Here is a 23,864-nt window from a genome sequence, read left to right on the forward strand (position 1 = left end):
CGAAGGAACCAAAGAGAGTATGCAGCTTTGATCTTGTGGAGCTTCAGCTGGAAAACTTATTTTGGCACTGATGTTGAGCCCGACAGCAGTAACCTTCAGTAGCAGTCCCAATGATAGTCACCGCCTTCTTGATGTTTTCTTTTCTATTTATATTAGTTGCTCTAGGGTTAGGTCATTTTGAGTCCAAAAGGCTTTAGGAGTCTCTTTCGAATCAGAAAATAGGAGGGGAATTCGAGTCAGAAAATAGGCTGCAGCATAGTACACGGCCCATGTGTCACTACACGGGTCCCGCAAAGTAAGGCTGTGTAACTTGCTGGAGGAGAATCGCATGGTCATGTTTTGGCACAGAAAGTTACACGGGTCTGTGCCAACTACACGGGCCTAATTACATGGCCGTGTACTGTTGTTCCCATAAGGTTCTTCAAGCTTGCGCCTGGTAGAGACTTACACAGGACCCTGCAGATTACACGGGTCTAATTACACGACTCGTGTACTTATGTTTCTCATCGATTCTCTTGGCTTTCTTCTGGCAGAGAGTTACATGGGTCTGGGGCTTGGTTTACACGACCTGTGTACTTTGTATCAGCAGCAATTCTTTGTCTTTTTACCTCTTCGAGCTTTCCTTTGTTCTCCCATTCTTTGGGGCTTCACCCAAACACCTGAAATAATGCAGAAAACATGGAATTAAGGGCTTGGCAAAAGAATTTATGAAAACTAATGAAATCAACTACTATGCATGAAAATACTTACCTAAATGCTATGATTTAGAATACGAATGTTCTTAAAAACATCTATACAATTCAAGTGTATCAGTAGCCAAAGTATTTGTTAGTCTAAAAGGCATAATAAGAAGTTTATAGTTATCATACCAGGTCACAACAATGATTTCATGTTTGTCTCTTGTATGTGTTGGTTTCTTATTTTTGGCACTCATTGTGAGCTGAAGAGAGGCTATCAATTTCTTTTCACAAATGGGATTAAAGCTTGTGGGGACGATGTAAGGTTTATCCCCCATCAAAAGGAGGCAGTATGCTATTGGAATGGGGATGGCCCATGCTTTCTTCAGAAATTCCATCCCAATCACCACATCAAAATCATCAGGAGGGATTACTGTAAAATTAATCTCACCATTCCAAGACCCCATTTGACAAGATACTCTGTGAGCTACTTATTAGTAGTATGCCCTAGAGCATATCATTTAGTATGTATCTTGTACATATTTTTATTAATAAAAGGCATTTTCACTTTTTCGTTTACATAATATATTTATGTGTAATAGAAAAGGTCCATTGATATTTTGTTAGAAATATTATTCTTAAGTTGTTAAGAATATGAGTGACAATATTTCTAGCACAAAGTATCAAAAATAGGTTCACAATCGAGGATACTTCATAATAAGGACATGACTTATCCAGAAAGATTGTATTCATATTTGTTCCCATGTTATTTATATGAGATATAAATAAGATGGAATGGTGAGTCTCATGCCATATAACAAACATGATAGGCACTTATAAATGATAAGTAGGCCAAACCAGTGACACTTATGACAAGCACATGGAGTTTACTCTTGTCAATGTTTTGTCATAAATCATATCAGTGCATATAATCTTTAGACCTGAGATAGCACAGTTATCTTGTATATAGGTAGTTTGAGTTTGATACTGCTTTCATACTTGTACTATGTATGGGTATATGGGCATCTGTTGGCTCCTACTAGTTATATATGGAGGTAGGTGTTGATGAAGATGGAATCTGTTCCTCTAAGTAAATAGAGATAAAATCCTATGTTCATTTAATTGTTCTTGATGTTTCAAGTTCCTGGCCAGGACAGATAGATTTATTTAGAAAAGAGTTTCTGATGAGAAAATATTTTTAATCAAAAACTGGAATTAAAAGAGAACATAATATTCATAGCAAATGGAGTTTGACATAAACCATGACTTCAGCTTGAGTTGGAATTTTGTAACAGAGAGATTCTAGTGCATGGTAACATATGATTATAGGTTCATTTAAGGTAAACCTTATTACTAATTGGGTGGCCATGGCATGCTATGCCAGGTGTTAACCATGGTCTATGAGGTTCATAAAATGATTTAGAGAAATCATTTATGCTAAGAAAGAGTTCTGATGATATTAAGAGTTGATATCATGTCTCATTGCTAATTAGTGATGAGCCTAGTAAGTCACACACATACACAAGTTATCACCTATTTAAATATGATTTAATTAATTAATTAAAGACTTTAATTGATTAATTAAATAGGTTTGGTTTGCAATTAAATTACAAAGTCCCTAGCATGACTTGAAACCAAATCTAGATTATTGGATGTATATTATAAGTTAAATTTATATTTAAAGTGTTTAAATATGAATTTAATTAATGAGAAATTAATTTATAGAGATTAATTAATTAATTTATATTTGATATAAATTAGAAGAAGAAAAATAATTATTTTGGGTTAAGAACTCAAAATTAAGACACAGGGGCATTTTGGTCATTTCACAGTGTGACACGTGGCACCATGAGATGGTGACACATGGGATTACATATAAGCTTGCCAAATGTTTTTTAATCATGTAAGACGATTAAAATCAAGATTAAATATAGGTTTGACACTTGGCACAATGTGATTGGGTCACTTAAACCTAGAGCTAATCAAAGGGTGACATGTGGCAAGGGTTTAATGTGTTAACCTAGCTATATAAGTGTTGTTATGAAAAAGAAAAACAACCAGCAGCCACTCCTCTCCTTTGTCATGCCATTTTGAGGCTCTCCATCTATTCTTCTTCATCTCTCATCAATTCAAAGAGATTAGCTATCAATCTCTTGAATTAAGAACACTAGAAATTATTTCTAGTGTCCTGTTTACATCTCTAATCTCTTAAAAGGTAGAACTTCTGTTTTTCACGCTTCCGTTCCTTCACCACTCCCATAATGTTTGTTGCCTTAGAGTTAACCGCTTTGATATTCCCTGTATCTTCTTGCATGTTTAGCTGAAATTGTAATGCTGCCGTATCAGCTATGAAATTATCAGTGGCTCTTGTGTCCACCAAAGCTCTTACTGCTTTTCCATTGATCCATAAATCAACATAGATCAATCCTTTCTCAGTGGATGGTTTATGTTTTTGCTTCTTTAGAGCTCCAAGAAAGTGTAAGGCACCTATCATTGATGGAGTACTATCATCCTCCCTTTGTTCCTTTCCTTTGAGGCCTTTCTCTTCTTTTCAAATTGCTCGCAAGACATTTAATGCACCCTTATATGGGCAATCAGTGAAACGATGTTGTCCATCACAAAGATAGCATTTCGATTGTTTGGGCTCAGTCATTATCATGTTATTTATTCTCAGGGATTGATCATTCCATGGTCCTCCATCATTTGGCTCTTTCCCCAAATTGGCTGTCCTATCTGCTTTAGCCTTAAAGCCCAAACTCTTACCTTTTGTCCCATCAAATGGGGAGTAATCCTTGTTCACTCCCCCACTTGAAGTCTTGCCCCCATTTAGGGCAATTGTCTAGGCTTGGTGTGTTAGTAGTATGCCCTAGAGCATATTATTTAGTATGCATCTTGTACATGTTTTATTAATAAAAGGCATTTTCACTTTTCCATTTACATAATATATTTATGTGTAATAGAAAAGGTCCATTGATATTTTGTTAGAAATATTATTCTTAAGTTGTTAAGAATATGAGTGACAGTATTTCTAGCACAAAATATCATAAATAAGTTCACAATTAAGGATACTTCACAGTAAGGACATGACTTATCCAGAAAGATTGTATTCATGTTTGTTCCCAAGTTATTTATATGAGGTATAAATAAGATAGAATGGTGAGTCTCATGCCATTTAACAAACATGATAGGCACTTATACATGATAAGTAGGCCGAATCAGTGATATTTATGACAAGCACATGGAGTTTACTCTTGTCAATGTATTGTCATAAATCATATCAGTGCATATAGTCTTTAGACCTGAGATAACACAATTATCTTTTATAAAGGTAGTTTGAGTTTGATACTACTTTCATACTTGTACAGTGTATGGTTATATGGGCATGTGTTGGCTCCTACTAGTTATGTATGGAGGTAGGTGTTGATTAAAATGGAATTTGTTCCTCTAAGTAAATAGGGATAAAATCCTATGTTCATTTAATTATTCTTGATGTTTCAAGTTCCTGGCCAGGACAGATAGATTTAATCAGAAAAGAGTTTCTGATGAGAAAATCTTTTTAACAAGAACTAGAATTAAAAGAGAACATAATATTCATATCAAATGGGGTTTGACATAAACCATGACTCCAGCTCGAATTGGGATTTTATAACAGAGAGATTCTAGTGCATGGTAACATACGATTATAGGTTCATTTAAGGTAAACCTTATTACTGATTGGGTGGCTATGGCATGCTATGCTAGGTGTTAACCATAGTCTATGAGCTGCATAAAATGATTTAGAGAAATCATTTATGGTAAGAAAGAGTTCTGATGATATTAAAAGTTGATATCATGTCTCATTGCCAATTAGTGATGAGCCTAGTAAGTCACAAACATACACAAGTAATCACCAAATTAAATATGATTTAATTAATTAATTAAAGAGTTTAATTGATTAATTAAATAGGTTTGGTTTGCAATTAGATTGTAAAGTCCCTAGCACGGCTTGAAACCTAATCTAGGTTATTAGATGTATAATATAACTTAAATTTATATTTAAAGTGTATAATATGAATTTAATTAATGAGAAATTAATTAATAGAGATTAATTAATTAATTAATATTTGATATAAATTGATTAGAAGAAGAGAAATAATTATTTTGGGTTGAAAACTCAAAATTAAGACACAGGGGCATTTTGGTCATTTCACAGGGTGACATATGGCACCATGAGATGGTGACACATGGCACTACACATAAGCTTGCCATATGTCTTTTAATCATGTAAAACGATCAAAGTCAAGATTAAATATAGGTTTGACACTTGGCACAATGTGATTGGATCAATTAAACTTAAAGCCAATCATAAAGTGACATGTGGTAAGGGTTTTAAGTGGTGACCTAGCTATATAAGTGTTGTTATGAAAGAGTAAAATGTGTGGCTACTATTCTTCTTTGGTGCCGCCACCCAAAAAACATCTCCCCTCTCTTCTTCTTCATCTCTCATCCATTCAAAGAGATTAGCCAACAATCTCTTGAATTAAAAGTACTAGAAATCTTTTCTAGTGTTCTGTTTACATCTGTAATCTCTCATAAGGCAAAACCTGATTTTCTAGTTGATAGAAAAAGCTTTAGAAGCTGTTCAAGGGGCTGCCATTGGTGATCTTGGTATGGACAAGCTAGAGGGACAACATTTGGTGTCCTAGACGCATCCCAAAGGTGTCAAACACACTATAGTGCAACAAAAATGTTAGTGCACTTGTTCTTGATTTAATCTGATTATTTCTAAAATCTTAAATGGCAAATGTAGATCTAAAAATATATTAAAAGAGTTTTAATATGCTGTTTGTCATTGAAATCAAATAGATAAAAATGAATCTTGCATGATGCATGTGACCCTAGATGAAAAATTTTTGAATTTCAATGATCTAAACTTGTGTTTTTTATGCTTTCGCTCCTTCAATTGGTATCAGAGCCACTATATTTGCCATTTAGATTGTTGATTATATGATTTAATTGTGTGGTATGATCATGAGATGATAGATCCATTGCTAGTTGCAATGAAAGGTGGTGGCTTGGTGACCAACACCATTGGTGTGCACACTTTGTGGCCTCCAATGGTGTGCGTAAGGTTTGGCTTTTTAATTTGTAATTGTTGTATGATCTTAAAGCTCATCCTACGTCTAATTGAATTGTTTAATTAGAGTTTTAATCACACAATTAAATTTTGATTCAAATCTGAATTTTTAAAGTTATTTGAATATGATTCAAATCTGAATTTTTAAAGTTGTTTGAATCATATTCAAATGTGAATTTTTTAAAAATTGTTTGAATGTGATTCAAATCTAATTTTTTAAAAATTGTTTGAATGTGATTCAAATCTGAATTTTTAAAGTTTTTTGAATGTGATTCAAATATGAATTTTTAAATTTGTTTGAGTCATATTCAAATCTGGATTTTTAAGTTGAATATGAGATATTCAATTTAATTTAAGTATGTATGTTTTATTTAATTGTTAAATAGTGATATGCATGATGGATGATCATGGACTATAAAGACCAATGTGATTGGATTTATTTCTTTTATGTTTCTTTGGGTTGTAAATTAATTTATTTATTTTAACTTATTTTGGGCATGTATTATTAAGGTTGTAATAATTTTTGGGTTGTAATTTCATTTATTTAGTTCTTGTAAATTCACCTTGGTATGCCAAGGATTACTGTGTAATTAGATTTCAAGAAGATCAAGGAGGTCAAGAGCATTGGTGGGACCAGTGGGAGGAATTCAAGATCAAGTGTTGATTATGGACTCCTTCAGCAACTCTCGTAATATGAATGAATGAAATGCACCTAGGAATGCCCTGATTCAATTCTTGGTAGCTCAGAATTGAATCCCTTAGAAAAGTCCTTGATCATACCATATTTACTGTTTATCCATGAATGCATGAGATGTATGGGAATGTATGCAAGTATATGATATATGCATGCTAAGTGGATAATGTGCAAAGTGAGACCATAATAGTAATTAAGACGATCATAAAATCTTCCAAACAAATGATTAAGTTGGAAAATGTTATAATTAAAGTAATTATAACATGGACCCTCCATTGAGGCAATTATTTTAAGAAATTTTAAATACTTGCATAAGATGCAATTAATTTAAGAGATTTTCTAAAAAATAATTATTAAGTATGAGATGTTGTAAATATGTAAATGGTTTAGTGGCCAATATTGGATGTACCTAAGGACATTAAAATTATTTGCATAATTACTGGCTCAATGGGATCAACTTAACTAATGCAAGATAAGTCAATAATGGATGTACTTGAGATTTTGAGCATTAGGGGCTAGGTAAAGGATTGAACCTCACATGAGATGTGATGGGCAAGGAGTACCTGAGATTTTGAGCATTAGGGGCTAGGTAAAGGATTGAACCTCACATGAGATGTGATGGGCAAGGAGTTGCTCACTTATAGTTTATTGTAATTCCAATAATGGATGTACCTGAGGATGATCAATAGAATTATAAGAATTCAATCACCCACTAGAAATCCATCCAACTAGGATTTTCGTTTTCTACTTTGGAAGTGTAGGATTCGCTAAGTTAGTGGGAGGACCAATTTAATTAAAAGACCATAATCATTTTGGTTAATTACATGATACATTTACTAATTAATCTGTTTATTTTTGCAGTTAATTTTCTGATAATAATGAGCACAGAACAACCATCACCATCCAATATCCTTGCAAGCATATTTGATCGCACTAGGTTGACAGGACCTAATCTATCTGATTGGTTAAGAAATTTGAAACTTTTCCTGAACCTTGAACATATAGGATATGTTCTAGACTCAAATGTTCCTGGTCCTTTATCTCCAGAGGCCACACAAGAGGAACATGAAACTTTGGACGAGTGAAAGGAGCATGATATGAGAGCCAAGTGTTACATGCTTGCTTCTATGAGTAATGAGTTACAAAAGCAGCATGAGAACATGTAGAGTGCGAGTGAGATACTCCTTCACCTACAAGAGTTGTATGGTGAGCACAGCAGGAATGCTAGGTATGAGATATCCATATAGCTATTCCGCATGAGGATGTCTGAGGGACAGAATGTTGGGGATCATGTCCATAAGATGATTCACCTAATTGAGCAGTTGGAGCATCTTGACTTCAACATGGATTTCCAACTACAGATGGATTTGATCCTTCAGTCCCTTCCTGAATGTTTGGGGAATTTTGTGACAAATTTCCATATGACTAATTAGGAATGCACCTTAGCTAGTTTACTTAACATGTTGGTTATTGCCCAAAAGAATATGTCAGGCAATAAAGGAAAAGAGGTAGCTTTAATTGCATCTTCTTCTGCTGGAAAGTCCAACAAGAAGAAAGGCAATAAGAAAAAGAAACCTCAGATTCCTGGTCCTTCCAAGAAAATAGCTAAACAAAAAGGGAAGACTAAATTTGATGGAGGCAAAGGCAAGTGTTTCCACTGCCAGAAGGATGGGCACTGGAAAAGGAACTGCCCAGAGTATCTTGCTTCTCTGAAGAACAAGAAGGATACACCTTTGGAAGGTATGTCCATATCTTATTATTTAGATTCTGAAGATACTCATAGTTCATCTACAGCTTAGGTTTTAGATACTGGTGCCAGTTCTCACATTTCTTATGATATGCAGGAATTAGCAAATAGTAGCAGCTTACGTTCTCGAAATGTTAGAGTCCGGATTGGCAATGGCTCAACTGTTGAAGCTTTAGCCATAGTATCTAAATCTTTTAACATGTTTGGACATGTTTTGTGTTTGGATAATATTTTTTATGTACTTGATGCTTTTAAGAACATCATTTCTACATCTAGTTTTACTAGAAATGGCTATGAATTTCAATTCACAGATGATGTTTGCAATATTTATTTTGGAAATAAATATATTGGTTTGGGTTATATGAATGATGGTCTTTATTATTTGGATAATAATGACAAACACAAAATGAATGCAAGTGATCTAAATGAATGTAATTCCATGGTGAAAATCAACTCAAGTTCAAAATATATTTGGCACTTAAGGTTATGTCATGTTACAAAAGATAGGATTGCAAAACTAGAGAAAATGGGGATTCTATCCTCATTAGGCTCTGAACCTACTCCAACTTGTGAATCTTGCCTTCAGGGCAAAATGACTAGATCACCCTTTATTGGACAAGGGCTAAGAGCTGAAAATATTTTGGAGCTAATACATAGTGATGTATATGGTCCATTTAAGGAAATGGCTAGAGGCGGTTTTCATTACTTTATTACCTTTACTGATGATAAATCAAGATTTGGGTATTTGTATTTGTTAAAATATAAACATGAATCCTTTGAAAAGTTCAAAGAATTTAAATATGAAGTAGAAAATCAAACAAGAAAGAGTATTAAAGCTCTTCGATCAGATCGTGGAGGTGAATATTTGAATACTGAATTTGATGAATACTTGAGAGAGCACAACATTGTTTCCCAGCTGACTCCTCCAAGAACACCACAGCTGAATGGTGTATCTGAAAGGAGAAAATCATACCCTATTAGCTATGGTACATAGTATGATGAGCTATACTGATATGCCAATCTCTTTTTAGAGATTTGCATTAGAATCGGCTTTGTATATTCTGAATAGGATTCCATCAAAATCAGTTTCTTCCACACCTTATGAGATATGGCATGGAAGAAAACCAAGTCTTAAGCTTGTTAAGATTTGGGGTTGTCTAGCTTATATCAAAAAGCTGAACACTGATCAACTGAAAACCATATCAGAAAAGGGTTGATTTGTTGGATATCCAAAAGATAGTTTTGGATATTATTTTTATTTGCCTACATCACAAAAGGTTGTGATATGTAGAGATGCTACATTTCTTGAACAATATTTTGTTCAAGAAGGAGGTAAAGAAAGGCAAATAGAGTTGGAATTGGAGAATTCTGACCAACCAATAAATTAGATGGATATAGATCCATCTAGTCAACCTACACCTATTGATGAAACATCTACAGCTATTCCTCGTAGAACAACCAGGGTATCTCACCCAGCAGTGACATATGGTTTGCTTCATGAAGAAGAATAAGAGTTGTCTACTCATGAAGAAGTAGATCATGGAGATGATCCACTTACCTATGAAGAAGCTATATCAGATATAGGCTCTTCAAAATGGATTGATGCTATGAAATCCGAGATTGATTCCATGTATAAGAATCAAGTTTGGGATCTTTTTGACCCACCTAAAGGTATTGTACCTATAGGGAACAAATGGGTTTTCAAGAAGAAAATTGGTTCTGATGGAAAGGTAGAGACCTATAAAGCAAGGTTAGTAGCGAAAGGGTTTCGCCAAAGGCAAGGAATCTACTATGAGCAGATTTTCTTACTTGTTGCCATGCTTAAATCAATTAGGATTCTATTAGCAATTGCTGCATACTATGATTATGAGATTTGGAAGATGGATGCCAAAATAGCTTTTTCAATGGATACATTTAAGAAAATATTTTCATGGAACAACCTAGGGGTTTTGAATCCAAAGATGGTTCCAAGGTATGCAAGCTAAAGTGATCTATTTATGGGTTGAAACAAGCTTCGAGGAGTTAGAACATCCGTTTTGATGAAGCCATTAAGTCATTTAGTTTTATAAAAAATGAGGATGAACCATGTGTATATAAGAAGGTTAGTGATAGTGCCATCACTTTCCTTATCTTATATATGGATAATATTCTGTTGATAGGTAATGACAAAGGTATGTTGACAACTGTAAAGGTATGATTGTCAAATACATTCTCTATAAAAGACTTAGGGGAGGCAACCTATATTCTTGGGATTCACATCTATGGAGATAGAGCAAAAAGAATAATTGGTTTGTCCCAAAGTCTATACTTGAAAAAGGTGTTAAAGAGGTTTAACATGTTTGATTCTAAGAGAGGATTGTTACCAGTGAGACATGGTATCCACCTTTCTAAAGAGATATCTCCAAAGACACCTGAAGAAAGAGATAAAATGGCAAGGATTCCATATGCTTTAGCTATTAGAAGTTTGATGTATGCAATGTTGTATACTAGGCCAGATATCGCATATGCTGTTAGTTTGACTAACAGGTATCAATCCAATCCAGGTTTGGAACACTAGACAGCTGTCAAGAATATCCTTAAGTACTTGAGAAGAACTAAGGAGTTATTCTTGATATATAGAGATGGAGACTTGCAATTGGATGGTTATATTGATTCTGATTTCCAATTAGATATCGATGATAGAAAAGTTTACCTCTAGGTTTGCGTTCATTTGTAATGGAGGTGCAGTTAGTTGGAAGAGTTCCAAACAGAGTATGACTGCAGATTCCACTATAGAGGCCAAGTATATTGTTGCATCAGATGCTGCAAAAGAAGCTGTTTAGATATAAGAAACCCTGGTCTCACTAGAAATCCAAACACATAGAAAGGCACTACCACATTATCAGAGAAATAGTTGGGCAATTCGATATAGCCATGCAGAAAATAGCATCAGCTGAAAATCCAGCTGACCCATTCACTAAGCCTATGTCACAGACTCAGCTAGACTGACATCTGGAGAAGATGGGTCTAAAATATTGTAATGAATGGATCTAGTGCTAGTGGGAGATTGTTAGTAGTATGCCCTAGAGTATATCATTTAGTATGTATCTTGTACATGTTTTATTAACAAAAGGCATTTTCACTTTTTCGTTTACATAATATATTTATGTGTAATAGAAAAGGTCCATTGATATTTTTTTAGAAATATTATTCTTAAGTTGTTAAGAATATGAGTGACAGTATTTCTAGCACAAAGTATCATAAATAGGTTCACAATTGAGGATACTTCATAACAAGGACATGACTTATCCAGAAAGATTGTATTCATGTTTGTTCCCAAGTTATTTATATGAGATATAAATAAGATAGAATGGTGAGTATCATGCCATATAACAAACATGATAGGCATTTATACATGATAAGTAGGCCGAACCAGTGACATTTATGACAAGCACATGGAGTTTACTCTTGTCAATGTATTGTCATAAATCATATCAGTGCATATAATCTTTAGATCTGAGATAACACAGTTATCTTGCATATAGGTAGTTTGAGTTTGATACTGCTTTCATACTTGTACAGTGTATGGATATATGGGCATGTGTTGGCTCCTACTAGTTATGTATGGAGGTAGGTGTTGATCAAGATAGAATCTATTCTTCTAAGTAAATAGGGATAAAATCCTATGTTCATTTAATTATTCTTGATATTTCAAGTTCCTGACCAAGACAGATAGATTTACTCAGAAAAGAGTTTCTGATGAGAAAATCTTTTTATCAAGAACTGGAATTAAAAGAGAACATAATATTCATAGCAAATGGGGTTTGACATAAACCATGGCTCCAGCTCGATTTGGGATTTTGTAACAAAGAGATTCTAGTGCATGGTAACATATGATTATAGGTTCATTTAACGTAAACCTTATTACTGATTAGGTGGCTATGGCATGCTATGCTAAGTATTAACCATAGTCTATGAGTTGCATAAAATGATTTAGAGAAATCATTTATGGTAAGAAAGAGTTCTGATGATATTAAGAGTTGATATCATGTCTCATTGCCAATTATTGATGAGCCTAGTAAGCCACACATATACACAAGTAATCATCAAATTAAATATGATTTAATTAATTAATTAAAGAGTTTAACTGATTAATTAAATAGATTTGGTTTGCAATTAGATTGCAAAGTCCCTAGCATGGCTTGAAACTAATCTAGGTTATTGGATGTATAATATAAGTTAAATTTATATTTAAAGTGTTTAAATATGAATTTAATTAATGAGAAATTAATTAATAGAGATTAATTAATTAATTTATATTTGATATAAATTGATTAGAAGAAGAGAAATAATTATTTTGGGTTGAGAACTCAAAATTCAAACACAGGGGTATTTTGGTCATTTCACAGGGTGACATGTGACAACATGAGATGGTGACACATGGCACATAAGGTTGCCATATGTCTTTTAATCATGTAAGATGATCAAAGTCAAGATTAAATATAGGATTGACAATTGGCACAATGTGATTGGGTCAATTAAACCTATAGCCAATTAGAAAGTGACATGTGGCAAGGGTTTTAAGTGGTGACCTAGCTATATAAGTGTTGTTATGAAAGAGTAAAACGTGTGGCTGCTGTTCTTCTTTGGTACCGCCACCTAAAGAACATCTTCCCTCTCTTCTTCTTCATCTCTCATCAATTCAAAGAGATTAGCCAATAATCTCTTAAATTAAAAATACTGTAAATCATTTCTAGTGTCCTGTTTACATTTGTAATTTCTCAAAAGGCAAAAGCTGATTTTCTAATTGATAAAAAAAGCTTTAGAAGCTGTTCAAGGGGCTGCCATTGGTATTCTTGGTCTCGACAAGCTAGAGGGACAACATATGGTGTCCTAGACGCATCCCAAAGGTGTCAAACACACTACAGTGCATCAAAAAGGTTAGTGCACTTGTTCTTGATTTAATTTGATTAATTCTAAAATCTTAAATGGCAAATGTAGATCCAAAAATATATTAAAAGAGTTTTAATATGCTGTTTATCATTGAAATCGAATAAATAAAAATGAATCTTGCATGATGCATGTGACCCTAGATGAAAAATTTTTGAATTTCAATGATCTAAACTTGTGTTTTTCATGCTTCTGCTCCTTTATGGTGGGGAATCAAACTTCCTTTTGGAAGTATTAGTAGAATAATCATCTAGACTTTTTGCTATGACTGGTCTTCAGCTCTTTCACGTTCTGTCTCATTAACTCGTTCCTCGCCCAAGGTTTCAAACCTTTTAGAAAGTTGAATAGCCTATCTGTTCCTGTCATATCCTTGATATTTAGCATTAATGTCAAGAATTCCCTTACATACTCCCGAATGGAACCTGTTTACTATAAATCATTTAATTTGCACTGTGCATTATAGGCAACATTCTCATAGTAAAATTGTGCATTTAATTCCTTTTTAAAGTCATCCGAACTAGCAATTGAACACTGCTCTAATATAGTTTCTTCCACTTTTGTACGCCACCACAATTTGGCATCCTCAGTTAAGTACATGGGCACCATTTTCAACCTACCTTCATCAAATTTATTTTTAGTAGCATTGAAATATAATTCTATATCAAAGAGGAAATTATCTACCTCTTTCGCATCACGAGCACCACCAAAAGTCTTCGGCTAAGGGATTTTGGTATTGCCTACCTCGTAAGACCCCATGATAGGGTTACTGGTAGCTCTTATTAATAAGTTTACCTTCCCTACCAGTTCATGTAATTCACCTTGGATTGTCTTCACGGTCTCCATGACATCCTATTTTATATCATCCATAGCTCCTACAAGAGAATTGTGAGAAATAGTAATAGATTATAAGCTTTTAGCAAGATCTTCCATATCAGAGGCCACTGCCTCAAGATTTAGCATTCTGCTCTCAAGGTTTCCCAATCGGGTATTTCTTTTATGCATAGGATTTTGGGTGGCCTCAAGCTCTATTGGCACACCCTCACCTCTGGGATTTTGGGTGGCCTCAAGCTCTATTGGCTTACCCTCACCCTTGGGATTTTGGGTGGCCTCAAGCTATATTGGCTCACCCTCACCCTCAGATAGTTTGGCTACTCAGTTTTCTCTTCTAGTGCCTTAATGCGCTTATCTCATTGTTCAATAATGAGGTAGACTGACTCAAGCTTTCTTGTCAGCTCCTCACGAGTGCGCTTTTCATTAACCAAGGCAATAATTTCTTCGACCCTTTTCTCCAGGGCCTCAATGCATACGGTTGATTTTATCATGCATTCAAGTCGTTCAAGGATCAAATGCTCTGATACCAACTGTCACGGGCCCAAGTTTTAGCACTTACTTGGGACCGTGCGGCACTTGGCTTGAACTCTTTTAAGATAAGTCAACCAAGAGATTCTCATAATAATGTACACATCAAAAGGGTATTTCATTAGAATGGGGCTTTAGTAAGCCAATTAAGGGAAATTCTCCCACATGTCTCATATAATCAAGCATCACAGGCATAGCAGACACATCAAGCAACGGGGCAATAATATATATACACAAGCATCTTAAGCTTCATGAATAACGAGGCACAGATATATCAAGAACGGGCTACTTATTTCATTCGAATATCATAATCAATACAATAAAATAGAGATTCCTCACTTTCACTTGTAGGTAGGGGGGAAACCTACAAGCAGTGAAGGAATAGGTGTAACACCCTCACTATAGCAATTTCATACATTCTACTGTTTCGGTGATCGGTGTCGGTCCGGACAGCTAAAACTTTTAGAAAAATATTTAGACTAAAGTGAGGAGTCATAAATAACTCAAATAATAATAAAAAAATTTAGGAAAAATTTTTGAAATAAAATACAACCAAGTTAAATGAGCCGGTACCCTAGCGATGGGTAACCTAGTGGGAAGTTGCAGTCTTCGCAACTAGAAGCCCTAAACCTAGGAGAAAAATCATAAAATAATTTTTGGGACTTCAAGAGTCATTGAGGTTTCTATGGCATTATAATGCCAAGAAAATGCTTTAGAAAAATTTTTAGATCTGTGCAGACGATTTTAGCTAAATAAGCTAAACGGAGGGCATTTTGGTCATTTCATCTTCAGAGATGATTTTTGGCTGACTTGTCCAGTTAAGTAAGTAATTATTATGATCTAAAATATGAATAAATATTGCTAAAAATTAAAGTGAAAATGAGTAGAGAAGAAAAAGAAAGAAAATGAAGGAAATTGAGAATTATGACATCACATGATGTCATTAAAATGCTCCCACCAATCACCATTTAATAAGTAATCATAAAAGAGAAAAGGGATAAAAACAAATCAAAAATTCATTCATCATCCCCATTTTCTTCAGCTAGCCTAGACTCCATTAGAGCACACTTCACCATTTTTTTTTCCTTTACTTAATTTCCTAGCCAAACTTACCCCATAACCCTAGGACCCCTTCACTAAAAATGTTCCCTATACCTTGAGGAAGCTTTGGGCAGCTATAACTAGAGTTGTATAGGTTCAATTGGTACAAGGTTAATTGGACATGAAACTAGACACATAATGGTACAACTTTTGTGAAGAAACCCTGCCCAGAAAACCAAACCAAGTTGACCTAAAAAATACCCTAATCCGAGTGACCAACATGCTATCCCTGGAAAATAACCAAATAAACAGTATTTGTTCAAATGGTCATAACTCAGTGTAGAAAAGTTCAATTGATCTAAAATTTTACCAGAAGAAAGCTGAGACATAGTCCTACAACTTTCATGAGGAACACAAGTCCAAATTCTGATCATAACCTAGTCAAATTTCCAATCAAACTTAGGTCACCAAATCTGGCAGAACCAAATTGCCCAGAAATTCTAGGTACAGGTCAATTTGGCCAGTTATGGTAAAATGATCATAACTTAAGCTACAAAACTCCAAATAGAGTGATTCAAAAAAGAAAATGTAACTCGACACAATAAGGAACAACTTTCATGAAGATAATTTTGTCAAATTCCTACTGTACAATTAACCAATGGAATAGTAAACTTAGTGCTTGAAATCTGAAAATTGTAAAGTAACCAACACTAAGCTTTGAAATGGTATTGGCAACCAATACCAACAACTTTAGAATGCAAAATATGGTATCTTAGTGAACTTAGGTTCAATAAAATTATTATGCATTAAAAATTCAACAATTTGAGTGAATAGTAATATGAATAGTAATATAAAGAAACAAAGTGTAAGAACTAAATTGGTAGAGGAAATTAAGGTATGAAATTTGGAATCCATGAAATGTTCATGGATTACTTGGAATGGGAATAGTAATTTACCTAAATGACTTAATGAACATTTAAGTTATGTGAATATATAGTTAAGATTTGCATTCCCATCACCAGTAGGTCTAATAAAATATAAGTAATACCACTTGAAATGTAAAATGAAATTAACCTAAATGGATTATTGAGTATAAATGGGATGAGGTTTCCATTAGGACTTATGTTTCCATTACAAATAAGATAATAACACCTTTTATGAGTTAGGAATTCATATAAACATTGCAATGAATAAATGAATCACACGAAAATAAAAATGGAACATTAGTTTTCTTTATGAGAGAAAGGAAGATTGTCTTGAGTACAATGGTACATGAACACCATTGTTATGAATTGTGATCAATACGAATAATGTAAGGAATGTATGAATATTATGATGAATGTATAAATTATGGAATTTGTCATGAAATAATGATATTATGTGCCCTTTTATTGCTTAGATATATGTGTCAGATTGGATAGATTGGCATGCCAATAGGGTATTGTTTTAGCAGTACTGCGAAAGGCTTTATGCCTGTATTCATAGCTTTATGCTCGCATTCATGGCTTTATGCCAACATTCATGGCTTGTATGCTTGATTATGTGTTATCATGGCTTTTTAGCTATACTGACTACAAACGTGGTTGACGTTCTGCATCCCATGGTATGACGGGCCGAGGCACCGTGGTCTCCAGTGCCAATGACCCATTATCCAGTTTAGTCAGCTTGTCATAGGTTACCTAGGCAGAGAAAAGAATTTATTGAAATAAGTTAAAAATATTAGAAACTAAATAAATCAGTGAAAAAATCAGAAAGGTATTAAACCAGTATTAAGAAGTTAATTATTATGAAATGATCCACAACACATAGAAAATATTAAGAGAGTAAATGAAAGACTAGCAAAATAAGCAAAATGTAAGTAATTATTAGAAATGCATCCTCCATAATAAAATAAATATAAACTAAATATTTAGATTTATTTATTCATTATATAAATGATTATTGGAAACTTATGACAAAAGAGATTCTAGAGAGCAACATAAATGACGAAAAATGTATTATATGGCAAATTTCATATGAACCTAGTAAAATTCTTGAATATAGAAAATATGCTCCAATTATTTTTATTTGTATACATTATTTCTTGTTATATTATTGCACTACTAAGCAGCAATGCTTAGCGTGATGGATTTATTTCCTCGCATAGGTACTGAAGAGAAAAACCCAGTGGACATTAGACTGGAGATTTTAGAGTCCAGATCTGCAGAAGTGTCAGAAGTGTACAAGGTTATCACCTCCTCAGCAATGCATGTAGATAGAGCCCATATAGATCATATTTTGTATTTTATACATTATAATTAGTTATTATTTGTAATGTAAACTATGAATTTTATGTTGAAATATAGATTATGGAACTGTAATTAATTTGTAGATCATGTAAATTATGAAATTATGTAATTATTTTGTAAATTATGTAAATTAAGAAAATTTAAAAATTTTGCTTATGTAATTTGAGAATGTTTACATATGAATTGAGTATGAATAGATTTGTACAAATGAGTATGTGAATTACAAGAATTGAATGTGAGATGAATATGATGAGCATGGATGATATTTTTATTGTAAAATATTATTAAAAATTTCAAGCAGGTGAATAGTGAAATACGTCAACTAATAATAAAATAGGGGAAACTCCACTGGTTTCTCTCTGGAAAAATAATTGATATTAAAATATAACGAGATCAAATCATTAAAATAATAAAGTAAGACAAGATAGGGTGCTCTAGCATTGAATGTAGCACACTTTGTTCGGCTACACTGTAGTCAGGTGAGGGGCGTTATAATAGGGACTCACCAATTGGTAACTATCGGGCCCAGCACTTATCGACTAGTCACTCCCCCCTAAAGAGCATTAGGAACACAATGAGATGTGACAGGAGGAGACATCACTATGCTTGAGCCATCACACCCCAAAATTACATAAATAGAAAATAATTACAAAATATCCCCTTTAGTCCTTAAAATTTACATATTACTACTTAAACTTTCTAACCCCCTGACACACAGCAGCAACCGCCACAATAGTGTTCTGACTGCAGTTGACCAGATCTGCATATAGTCTTGAGTTCACCTCATTAGTCTTTTGTATTTTGGTAGGGTCCATGTACTAGACTTAGTATTTTGATTTATTATATATAAACATCATGTAATTATATTTTGTGTTGTAAATAAATGAAATTTACATTTTGGGATTGTAAATAAGCTTGTAAGCTTTTGTATATAAATTTCCATCTGAATGAATGAATGAGTTTCATTTCTTGAATTGATATGATATGATATGACTATGGATATATAAGATAGATATGGAATTGTTTTTAACAAGTAACTAGTGGAACCTGCCAAACGCTAATAAAACAGAGGAGGCTTTGCCCGGATATCCACAGAAATGAATTGTTATAAAAAAAAATTCCACATATGGAATACCTACTTTTAAATGATATTAAAAGTTTACAATAGATATGATAAGACAAAATAGGGTGCTCCGGCACCGAATGTGGCACTTTTTGCTTGGCTATACAGTAGATGGGTAAGGGGCGTCATATTATTAGGAAGTCTTCACAAGTTTTATTCAACAATATAATCAACCTTTTTATGGTACTTGGAGAAGATTTAATGAATTTGTAGAGCAATTTGCCAATAATAATCTTTCAATCCACGAACTTACTCTCAATTTCTACAATGGTTTGGATGAAGCGATAAAGAACTGGGTAGATTATGGAGCTTGGGATACTGGTGATCACATTCTTCAAAGAGACCATGAGGTTGCCATTCACTTGTTAAATGACATGGCAGATTTTGATTAGCATTGGTATTGGGATCCTTCACTACTAGATTGGAGTCACCAATACTCCCCACACATCTATCAACCTAACATTTCACACCAACCATTTGAACTACAATTAGCAAAGGGAGTGGGACTTGGAGAGGCTGTAGCTCCATTGGAAAATTTTAACAACCTAATGGTGAACAATGAGCTATCACTTTATAAGGAGGAATTAAATGAACAAGGTTGGGAGAATAAAGAAGCTTCATGGGAATTTGAACCTATAGAAGAAGTTGAGCCTTATGAATAAAACTTTTTTGAAAATGACTTACCAGTAGAGTTCCCATAAGAACAAGAGTTACTCGAAGAAGAAGTGGAACTTAGAGCTAAAGGAAACAGCTCCTTTATAGTTGGGGGGTCATTGGAAAGGTGCTTACATGAAGACAAATTAGGACTAAAGTTCGTGGACGAAGAAATTGATGAGACTATCAATTTAAGTTCATTGATGGTGCTTACACATTCACCACTAGAATACCCTTTTTTATGATGGACATCTCCTACATCATCATATGTCCTCTACGAGCTAAAGCAACCCTCATCCCAAGCATATCACTCCAAACCAAGTGTTATTCATGCTACATGCAAACTTATTTTAAATCTTATCAATCTTGAGGGTACCACAAATCAAAACCTATATGTGGTGTTACATGACAGCTACTATGGGTAAAAGTCGCTTTTTGATTAGCACTACTAAAAGGGGTGAAGCTAAATACCTGAAATTAGCACTTCTTGAGAGGCAATTCAAGTTTTACTATTAATCGTTGCATTTCTTTTCATTTATTATTTTTTTTTTATTTCTTTTGTTTTATCACCCTCCCAAACTTGTTTTGATGTTTGTTCACTTTGTAGGTTCAATCAGCACTTAAAAGGAACAATGGAGATCAAGATAACAAATCTTCAAGAGAAGGCACACTTCAAGCGAGAGTATTCTATATCCATTTGCTTTTCTTGGTTACTACATTTATGAAGTTGCTCTTGATCTGATTGTGCTATCTTGATGACAATGAGGACAATGCCAAATTTGAGTTTGGGGGTGCAATAGAATTTGCATTTTTAAGTTTTGCATTTATGGCATTTTTGCATTTTAGTTATAAAATCAATAAAATTTTTGCTTTTTTTCTTTTACTCTTTTGATATGATGACAACTATTTTAATGTATGATTTAACTAACTTTGAGAAGTTTGATATTTTGATTGCTTAGAAAAATATAAAGGGAAGAATGTTCATAATGGAATTGATATTTGGCTTTGTATAGATAATTTTTTCTCGGCATGTGTGCATCATCCTATTATAATGAAATTGTGAGTTCTTAGAGCAAGTATATGTGCATGGATGTGATTTTCTAATTATCTCACCAGTCCGATAGCAGGTCTTTTAAACTTATCGAGTCAAAATCCTAGCATACACTTGATTAAAAGATTATTTAGGCATTCTTTGAACTTAGCCTCATTAAACCTTAGCCACCCTTAGTTAAAATATATCCCTTATACCTAACTTGAGCCTATATTTTTACTTATATGATTTTCTTTGTTTATCCATATTATTTACCTAACCCTTAGCCTAAACACTTAACTTACCCTTATGAGAGAGGTTGCCTATTAAAGTGAGAGGTACACTATATAAAAAAAAGGGAAAGGAGAAAATATAGAGAAAGAAATAATGTAAAGGTGCTAGTATATGGAAATAAATTACAAAAGAATTAATTCACCCAAGTGTTCAAAGAATGAGTTTGAGGGTGTAAACCAAAGAGGGACAAGTACATCAAATTCAAAAATCATAAATAAAGTACCTATTTAACTATCAAGAAGTATGATAGCACTAAAGTCAATTTGTAAATTTCTTCTCTCCTAGAAAAAAAATATTCTAGTGTGCCTTAATCTTTAATAGATTAATTGCTCTCATATTTTGATTACCTTATATCATTTTTCTTTTATTGCCACGTTATATTTTAACCCTATTACAACCTTATGAAAAGACCTTTTGATCTTTTGATAGTGTATGCTACATTAATGGAGATAGGGTTAGGAGATCTGCCTATGAGACTTGGGATATTATACATTCATATAGAGGCACAAGAGATTGCTAAGTGTACATGTGCTTATTTAAGTAAACCAAATTTATGTAACTGGTATGTGTACATATGTTTTGGGTTGGTAATTTGTTCTTTGCTAGATATTGATACATACAATGGATATTTGACTTCTTAGTATTTTGCTGAGTTATGGACATGTTGATCTTTTTAGGGTTGTCTTTGAAAGTCCAGAATTTCAATTCTTATTATACCCAAAAGGAAAATACTTCTCATATGCATCTAAGTTTCTCATTGCTTGAGGACAAGCAAAGGTTCAAGTTTGTGGGTATTTGATGAAGTTAAATTACATAAACATTTAGCGCTAATATTCATTGCATCTTGTTAGAATTTAGTTTCTTTTACGTTTACTTTTAAGTGTTTTTACTAATATTTTAGAAAACATGTTAATCCAACCTAATTCTTTGATTTTTATATTTTATTAGGTATTTTTATGTGATTCTAAAACCAATGATGAGTTTGAAAGAGGTCTGGAGGTCAAAGCATAAAGAATAAAAGGCTAGAAGCATTACACGGCCCGTGTAACCTACCCCGTGCAACTTTCTGCACCCTGTGTAACCTTTTGGATGAAAGAAAACTAAAAATTTCAAGCCACAAAAAATTACACAGGGCACCGTGTAACACCCTTATTTGTATAGCTAGGTATATTTCACTGTTCTGGTGACCGGAGTCGGTCCGAACAATTAAGGGGATTAGGAGCACACTTAAGACAACTAGAGAAACCATAAATACAAATAATTAGTAATGTTCAATTAGTTAAGTATAAATAAGAAAAACAGAACATAAGAAGTTAAACGAGCCGAGAGTCACAGCAATGGGTGACCTCCTCGGGAACGACTACGAAGTCGTTTTAAACTCAAATTTCGAACCGTAAAAAGTGACGTTGCGGTCCTTAAGACCCTTATAAACACAGTGGAAAAGAGAAAATCACGAAAAAGAACTGTTAAGCCAGTCAAATAATTAGGTCAGGGAGCCGGAATAAATATGGAATTAATTGCAAACCGGGATGAACCGGCGAGGGGCAATTTGGTCAATTGACCCCGAGAGCTGACTCCTAACCTAACTGTCAAATAAAATCGGAGAAAAGAAAATTTCAGAATCGAGAATTAAATTAAAGAACTAATAGAAAAAAAAAAGAGAAAATGAAAAAGTTAAAAAGGTGTAGGAAGATGACATCATGCATGATATCATGCATGATGCCATAAGTCATATAATTAATAAATTAATTAAATTGATTTTTGGTCTTCCATAAGACAAAAGACATAAAAAAAAAGTGAAAAGAAAGTAAGGATTAATGACATCATAAAGCTATAATTAAAATTTAGGAAATTATGGATAAATACAATACAAAAGGGACCAATTAAAAATTAAAGAATAAAAAAAAGAAAGAAAGTTAAAACTCAAATTTTTTCTTCTTCACCCGTCACTCCCTCTCTCCCATTTCTCTCTCTCATTTTCTCTTCATTTCCACCATTTTTGGACTTTGAAAGCTTGCTTTTCTCTAGTTTCTTCCCATAAATTTCTTAAACTCCAACACAAAATCACACTCTTAGACCTAGATACATCACTTGGGAGTAAAAAGGAGAAGAAAAACTTGAAGAAAAAAAAAAGGAAAAAGGGAGTGAAATTGAAGAATTGGAATTCAAGTGGAGGTAAGCAATTTACTTTGAAAATTTTAGTTTCTTATTTATGTGTTTAGCTCAAGTAACTTAGATATTAACTTAAAAATTAAAAGAAAAAGATTGTGAGGGACCAAATTGAAATTTTGACCTATTGAAGGGAGTATGAATTGCATGAATTTAATGAGTTTGAATGAGTTTAAAAGCTTTGATTAGTTGAATGGTTAAGGTTAAGTGCACTAATTGTGATTAAATGCATGAGATGGATGAGTTAGGGTTTGAATGTTAGGGTTTGTGAACCAAAATTTGGAGAAATGCATAAATGATATCTTTGACCAATTTTGGACTGAAAAATGGTCAATAACGACTAAAGGAAATGTATGGGAATTGTTAGAATGGAAGACAAATTCGTAGGTCAATTGCAGCATGACCAAACCAACTTTGAAGGACCAAAACGGAAATTTTACAAGTCCAATTGATATGCCACCAATTGGGGATGAAAATAGACATAAAAGGGCACAATTTTCATTAAGGAACCATGGCAAAAAACTGACTAAAACTTGGTGAACCAATTGACCAAAGTGAAATGAGAGCAGGCTGCCACTGCACCAAACTGACCAAATGAACAGTAACTGTTCATTTGGTCATAATTCGAGCTAGACAGGTCAAATTGACCTGAAATTTTACCAGCAATTAGATAAGATATAGATCTAAAACTTTCATGCAGAACACTAACCCAAATTATGCCATTAACCCATTCAAATTATTGA

Source organism: Hevea brasiliensis, chromosome 16 (assembly GCF_030052815.1).
Source record: "Hevea brasiliensis isolate MT/VB/25A 57/8 chromosome 16, ASM3005281v1, whole genome shotgun sequence".
NCBI classification, from domain to species: domain Eukaryota; kingdom Viridiplantae; phylum Streptophyta; class Magnoliopsida; order Malpighiales; family Euphorbiaceae; genus Hevea; species Hevea brasiliensis.